The sequence below is a fragment of the Agelaius tricolor genome, unplaced genomic scaffold (assembly GCF_023055355.1).
Source record: "Agelaius tricolor isolate 1412-34295 unplaced genomic scaffold, bAgeTri1.0.p SCAF_64, whole genome shotgun sequence".
Classification (NCBI taxonomy): domain Eukaryota; kingdom Metazoa; phylum Chordata; class Aves; order Passeriformes; family Icteridae; genus Agelaius; species Agelaius tricolor.
In genome coordinates, this window is record NW_027269324.1 from 1,738,091 (window position 1) to 1,745,590 (window position 7,500).

The following is a 7,500-nucleotide window of genomic DNA, read 5'->3' on the forward strand; positions in this document are numbered from 1 at the left end:
GCGACCCGACGAGGCGGGCGCGGCCCGGACACCGAGGCCCCTTTTCAGCCGGGGCGCGGCTCGCTCTGCAGCAGGCGGCGGAACGGCAAAGGAGCCTGCGGACCGGGCTCTGGGCCACCCGCGTCCGCGCCCCATCGCCTTCGGGCACTTTCGCCCTTCTTCTCTCTCGTGTCTCTTTTCCCTTCTCGCGGCTCAGCTCCAGCCGCACCGCCGCCCGGCGCTGCTCGCGGCCGGCACCCCACACGGGCGCTCCCCGGACCGGGGCCGGCACCGGCACCTCGCGTGGTTTTTTCAAGGACACCTGAAGGCTCGCGGGGCCACGCGGCCGTCACACAGCTCGGGACGGTCAAGACGCCCTTCCCCCAGGCCAGCGGGAGGGGCGACACCTCGCCTGCGACGGGAAGCGAATTGGAAAGGAGACCGCCCTGCCCGAGCACCGGACCCTCCCCGCCGTGGCTTCCCCGCCACAGAGAAGCCTCGGAAGGAGAGCCGGCCCGCCGGGGGCCCTCTCCGACGCCACCCGAAAAGCCACATCGATCAGCCGCGGCTCCGCGCCGACGGCGACAAGGGCCCCACGGCCACGCTTCCTGGGACAACAACGGCGACGGCCGCCCAGCCCGCCTGCCCGTCGGATCGCTCGCTCGCCGCAGCAGAGGAGCGCGGGGGGTGCCGCCACCCGCCCGCCCGCAGCCGGCAACGGCGGGACTGGAGCGGCCCGGGGAGAACCCGGCCGAGCGTGCGAGAAAAAGTGCCACCGACCTGGCGCGGCCACGGGCCACCGGCGGCTTTCGCCCGGCCTCGCGGCGGTCGGCTTGCCCTGCCGGAAAAAAAAAGCCGGGGGACGGCACGACAAAAGAAAAAGGCACACGGAGGCGCGTTCGCAACGCCCCGTGCTAGCCACGGGGGCCACGGGGCCAGGGGCCCGCAGCGGGGGGGCCGAGTGACGGGCCTCAACTGCCTCCCCACCACGGACTCACCGGCATCCCGCCTCGCGCTGTCGTCGCAACGCTCCTCAGTGCCGCGGCTTAGGGCCGCCAGAGAAAAAGAAAGAAGGCCCGCGGAGGAGGCCTGGCGGGTGCCCCCCACACTCCGCCCGCCTCAACCGAAAGCAACCCACCCGGCGCGGCAAAGCCGGCCCCGCCCGGCACAAGCGGCTCGGTCGAGCCCGGCCACGACCGAGGTAGGCGAGGCGCCGCCGCCTCGCCCAGGACCAGTCCGGGGGGCTCTCCGTCGGGTGCCGGGCCCGGCAAGTTCAAAAAAAGAAAAAGAACTAGGCCCAAAAATTCTGCCCGCCACAAGGCGGGTCCCCGGCTTAAGGCCGAGGGAGGGGGACGGCTTCTCCAACGCGGGCCGAGCACCGCCGCCACCGCCGAGGCGGACCGACGGGCCCAAAACCGCGCCCGCCGAGCGGGCCCCCGGCTTAAGGCCGGGCAGAAAAGGGACGAGGCGCCGCCGCCTCGCCCGCCACCGGTGCCCGGGGGGGGCCGCCCCCCCCCGTGGCCAATCGACCGGCAGAAGCCGGGCCGGAGCGGGACACGCTCACGGCTTCTCTTGCGCTCTCTCTCTCTCTCTCTCTCTCTCTCTCGGCAACTCTCTCTCTGGGCTCGCTCTCTCGGCTCTCTCTCCCCGCCTCGCCTCGGGGCCGGCGAGCAGCTTTCTCGGATCGTCTTTCGCCCTTCTTGCTCTCTCTCGGCCTTCTCCGGATCCGCTCTTGCGCGGCCCTTCTCTCTCGCCTCCGCGGATCCGGCTCTTTCGCGCGGCCCCTTCTCTCTCGCCTCGCCAACTGGACCCACTTTTCCCTGGGAAGGACGGGAGCCGGGACGCAAAGGCACGCGCGCTTCGTCCCGGGCTAGGCGGCACTCGCTTGGCCCTGGCGACCGCACGCGCGGCCGCTCCGCTCCGCCTCGGACGCAGGTACGGGGTCAACCTGCGGGGATGCGGCCCGTCACCTCGCTCCCATAAGACGGACAGACGAGTCCAAAGCCGGCCAGGCCTCCAAGAGGACCAATGCAGCTCGACCGGGGAGGGGCGCCAACGCAGGCCGCCTCCTACCATGACGCAGCCGGAGGCGGCCGACAACAGCGACCCCTTGGTGAACTTCCGCAGACGGCCGAGACAACAGGTCTACCCGGCCGGCGCCGAAATTGCACTAAGTCCCGCCGGAGCGAGGTAGACCTGATGTCCCCGGCCGGCGCCCGCCACCAGGGGGCAAGGCCGGCCCCCGGCGGACCCCGGAGCGAGGTAGACCTGATGTCCCCGACCGGAGCCGGGGTAGACCTGATGTCCCCGGCCGGAGCCGGGGTAGACCTGATGTCCCCGGCCGGAGCCGGGGTAGACCTGTTGTCCCCGATCGGAGCCGGGGTAGACCTGATGTCTCCGGCCGGAGCCGGGGTAGACCTGATGTCCCCGGCCGGAGCCGGGGTAGACCTGTTGTCCCCGGCCGCAGCCGGGGTAGACCTGTTGTCCCCGGCCGGAGCCGGGGTAGACCTGTTGTCCCCGGCCGCAGCCGGGGTAGACCTGATGTCCCCGGCCGGAGCCGGGGTAGACCTGATGTCCCCGGCCGCAGCCGGGGTAGACCTGATGTCCCCGACCGGAGCCGGGGTAGACCTGTTGTCCCCGACCGGAGCCGGGGTAGACCTGATGTCCCCGGCCGGAGCCGGGGTAGACCTGTTGTCCCCGGCCGCAGCCGGGGTAGACCTGATGTCCCCGGCCGGAGCCGGGGTAGACCTGTTGTCCCCGGCCGCAGCCGGGGTAGACCTGATGTCCCCGGCCGGAGCCGGGGTAGACCTGATGTCCCCGGCCGCAGCCGGGGTAGACCTGTTGTCCCCGGCCGCAGCCGGGGTAGACCTGATGTCCCCGGCCGGAGCCGGGGTAGACCTGTTGTCCCCGGCCGCAGCCGGGGTAGACCTGATGTCTCCGGCCGGAGCCGGGGTAGACCTGATGTCCCCGGCCGCAGCCGGGGTAGACCTGTTGTCCCCGACCGGAGCCGGGGTAGACCTGATGTCTCCGGCCGGAGCCGGGGTAGACCTGTTGTCCCCGGCCGCAGCCGGGGTAGACCTGATGTCCCCGGCCGGAGCCGGGGTAGACCTGTTGTCCCCGGCCGCAGCCGGGGTAGACCTGTTGTCCGCGACCGGAGCCGGGGTAGACCTGTTGTCCCCGACCGGAGCCGGGGTAGACCTGATGTCCCCGGCCGGAGCCGGGGTAGACCTGTTGTCCCCGGCCGCAGCCGGGGTAGACCTGATGTCCCCGGCCGGAGCCGGGGTAGACCTGTTGTCCCCGGCCGCAGCCGGGGTAGACCTGATGTCCCCGGCCGGAGCCGGGGTAGACCTGATGTCCCCGGCCGCAGCCGGGGTAGACCTGTTGTCCCCGGCCGCAGCCGGGGTAGACCTGATGTCCCCGGCCGGAGCCGGGGTAGACCTGTTGTCCCCGGCCGCAGCCGGGGTAGACCTGATGTCTCCGGCCGGAGCCGGGGTAGACCTGATGTCCCCGGCCGCAGCCGGGGTAGACCTGATGTCCCCGACCGGAGCCGGGGTAGACCTGTTGTCCCCGACCGGAGCCGGGGTAGACCTGATGTCTCCGGCCGGAGCCGGGGTAGACCTGTTGTCCCCGGCCGCAGCCAGGGTAGACCTGATGTCCCCGGCCGGAGCCGGGGTAGACCTGTTGTCCCCGGCCGCAGCCGGGGTAGACCTGTTGTCCGCGACCGGAGCCGGGGTAGACCTGATGTCCCCGGCCGCAGCCGGGGTAGACCTGATGTCCCCGACCGCAGCCGGGGTAGACCTGATGTCCCCGGCCGGAGCCGGGGTAGACCTGATGAGCCGGGTCCGGCTCGGATCCATGGTTGACCTCCTGTCCCCCTGTTGTCGCCCGCCGCCCGGGCACCTCGCCGTGCCCAGCGACCCCGGAGCCGGGCGAAGCTCACAGCCTCATAACACCCCGGAGCCAGATGGCTCGATCGACCCCCCGTCCCACACAATGAACCCCAACCCCACCCCCCCTTTCAAGACCATGACATGTTTTCCATTTTTTTGTTGTTGTTCTTTGGGGGGATTTGGTTTGGGTTTGCTTTGGTATTTTCTTTTGTTTTGTTTTTCGGGGGGGGGGGGGGGGGGGGGCTGTTTTGGGGGTTTTTTGGGGGTTTTTTCCAGTTGCTTTGGCTTTCTCTGATACTGATTTTTGAGGTTGGTTTTTTTTGGGGGGTTGGGGGGCTTGTGGTTTGGATTTGGGTTTTCTTGGGTTGTCCCCCACCCCCCCGGGCCCCCCCCCCGCCCCGCCCCGCCCCTTTTTCTTTTCTCCTTTCCTGAAAGAATGGCTCTTCTATTTGCTTGGAACGAGAAACTTATCCGGGAAAGCAAACCAACCCAAAAATTGACCCATTGGATTTCTTTTTCTTTCCTATCGGAAGCGCCCCCAGCCGAGCCGACGGGCAAGCCGAGGCCGGTGCTCTGCCTGCTGACACGCTGACCTGGCCAAACAGCGCCCCCACCACCCACCCCCCGCCCTGCCCCGCCACGCCCTCCTGGGGTGGAACCTACCCAGGCCGGCCGCCCTGGCCCCGATGCGGCTCGCCCCGCCGCGCCCCTCCCCTCCCCTCCCCTCCCCGCCCCGCCCCGCCCCGCCCGGCCCCGCCCCGCCCGCCGGTAGAGGCTACGGCGGCCGCCGGCACCGCCGCCAGCACACAGGCGCTGTGTGTAGCTTTCGGGCGGGTTGTTTCACGGTCCGCAGAGGTCTTGGGCCCTCGACGTGACTCTAGGGGGCCGTGGGGACTCGGTGCCGAGGCGCCCGGGGCCGGCACGAAGCCACCGGCCCTCGTCTGCACAGAGACAGAAACAGTGACACGCACCCCCCCCCCCCCCCCCCCCCAACAAACCCTAACCCTAACCCTAACTCCCCCCGCCCCCCACTAACCCTAACCCTAACCCTAACCCTAACCCCCCCCCCACTAACCCTAACCCTAACCCTAACCCTAACCCTAACCCTAACCCTAACCCTAACCCCCCCCCCCCCCCCCCCCCCCAACTAACCCTAACCCTAACGCACGGCCACGCCTGCAGGCTACCACACCGCTGCGCGTGAAAGGAAGGCGCGGCCAACCATCCCCGCCCCCTCGCCAACCCCTCCCCAGCCACCTCCACCCGGCCCCCTGCCACCCGCGCGCGCGCAGCCGCCCGCCGGCCCGCCCATAGGCATTCACGCTCTGGCGTGCCCTCTCTCCCTGGCCCTGCCCCGGCCCCTGGCCCTGCCCGCTCTGTGGCAAGCGCAGCCGGCCATGGGCGGTTGGGGGCGCCCCGCCCTCCCCCATCAGCCTCCCCGGCGCTGTCTGCATCCTTTTGCCGCTTGCTAGGCTGCCGTAGGCCAAGGCCGGCCCGGGACAACAGGTCTAGCCAAGAGCCTGGGACAAAAGGTCTACCCCAAGGGGCCTGGGCTATCAGGTCTACCCCGGCGGCCCAGGACAACAGGTCTACCCCAAGGGGCCCGGGACAACAGGTCTACCCAAGGGGCCTGGGACAACAGGTCTATCCCGGCGGCCCGGGACAACAGGTCTACCCCGGAGGCCCGGGACAACAGGTCTACCCCGGGCCTGGGACAACAGGTCTACCCCGAAGCCTAGGACATCAGGTCTACCCCGGGCCTCGGCTGTCAGGTCTACCCCGGAGGCCCAGGCTGCCGTAGGCCAAGGCCGGCCCGGGACAACAGGTCTACCCAAGGGGCCTCGGCCATCAGGTCTACCCCGAAGCCTAGGACATCAGGTCTACCCCAAGGGGCCTGGGACAACAGGTCTACCCCGAAGCCTAGGACAACAGGTCTACCCTGAAGGCCTGGGACAACAGGTCTACCCCGAAGCCTAGGACATCAGGTCTACCCCGGCGGCCCGGGACAACTGGTCTACCCCGGCGGCCCGGGACAACAGGTCTACCCCAAGGGGCCTGGGACAACAGGTCTACCCAAGGGGCCTCGGCCATCAGGTCTACCCCGAAGCCTAGGACATCAGGTCTACCCCAAGGGGCCTGGGACAACAGGTCTACCCCGGAGGCCCGGGACAACAGGTCTACCCTAGGGGCCTCGGCCATCAGGTCTACCCCGAAGCCTAGGACATCAGGTCTACCCCGGAGTCCCGGGACAACAGGTCTACCCTAGGGGCCTCGGCCATCAGGTCTACCCCGAAGCCTAGGACATCAGGCCTACCCCGGCGGCCCGGGACAACAGGTCTACCCCGGCGGCCCGGGACAACAGGTCTACCCCGAAGCCTAGGACAACAGGTCTACCCTGAAGGCCTGGGACAACAGGTCTACCCCGAAGCCTAGGACATCAGGTCTACCCCGGCGGCCCGGGACAACAGGTCTACCCCGGCGGCCCGGGACAACAGGTCTACCCCAAGGGGCCTGGGACAACAGGTCTACCCAAGGGGCCTCGGCCATCAGGTCTACCCCGAAGCCTAGGACATCAGGTCTACCCCAAGGGGCCTGGGACAACAGGTCTACCCCGGAGGCCCGGGACAACAGGTCTACCCTAGGGGCCTCGGCCATCAGGTCTACCCCGAAGCCTAGGACATCAGGTCTACCCCGGAGTCCCGGGACAACAGGTCTACCCTAGGGGCCTCGGCCATCAGGTCTACCCCGAAGCCTAGGACATCAGGCCTACCCCGGCGGCCCGGGACAACAGGTCTACCCCGGCGGCCCGGGACAACAGGTCTACCCCGAAGCCTAGGACAACAGGTCTACCCTGAAGGCCTGGGACAACAGGTCTACCCCGAAGCCTAGGACATCAGGTCTACCCCGGCGGCCCGGGACAACAGGTCTACCCCAAGGGGCCTGGGACAACAGGTCTACCCAAGGGGCCTCGGCCATCAGGTCTACCCCGAAGCCTAGGACATCAGGTCTACCCCAAGGGGCCTGGGACAACAGGTCTACCCCGGAGGCCCGGGACAACAGGTCTACCCTAGGGGCCTCGGCCATCAGGTCTACCCCGAAGCCTAGGACATCAGGTCTACCCCGGAGTCCCGGGACAACAGGTCTACCCTAGGGGCCTCGGCCATCAGGTCTACCCCGAAGCCTAGGACATCAGGCCTACCCCGGCGGCCCGGGACAACAGGTCTACCCCGGCGGCCCGGGACAACAGGTCTACCCCGAAGCCTAGGACAACAGGTCTACCCCGGCGGCCCGGGACAACAGGTCTACCCTGAAGGCCTGGGACAACAGGTCTACCCCGAAGCCTGGGACAACAGGTCTACCCCGAAGCCTAGGACAACAGGTCTACCCCGGAGGCCCGGGACATCAGGTCTACCCAAGGGGCCCGGGACATCAGGTCTACCCCGGAGGCCCCGGCCATCAGGTCTACCCCGGTGGCCCCGGACATCAGGTCTACCCCAAGGAGCCTGGGACAACAGGTCTACCCAAGGAGCCCGGGACAACAGGTCTACCCCAGGGGCCCGGGACAACTGGTCTACCCCGGAGGCCCCGGCCATCAGGTCTACCCCGGTGGCCCCGGACATCAGGTCTACCC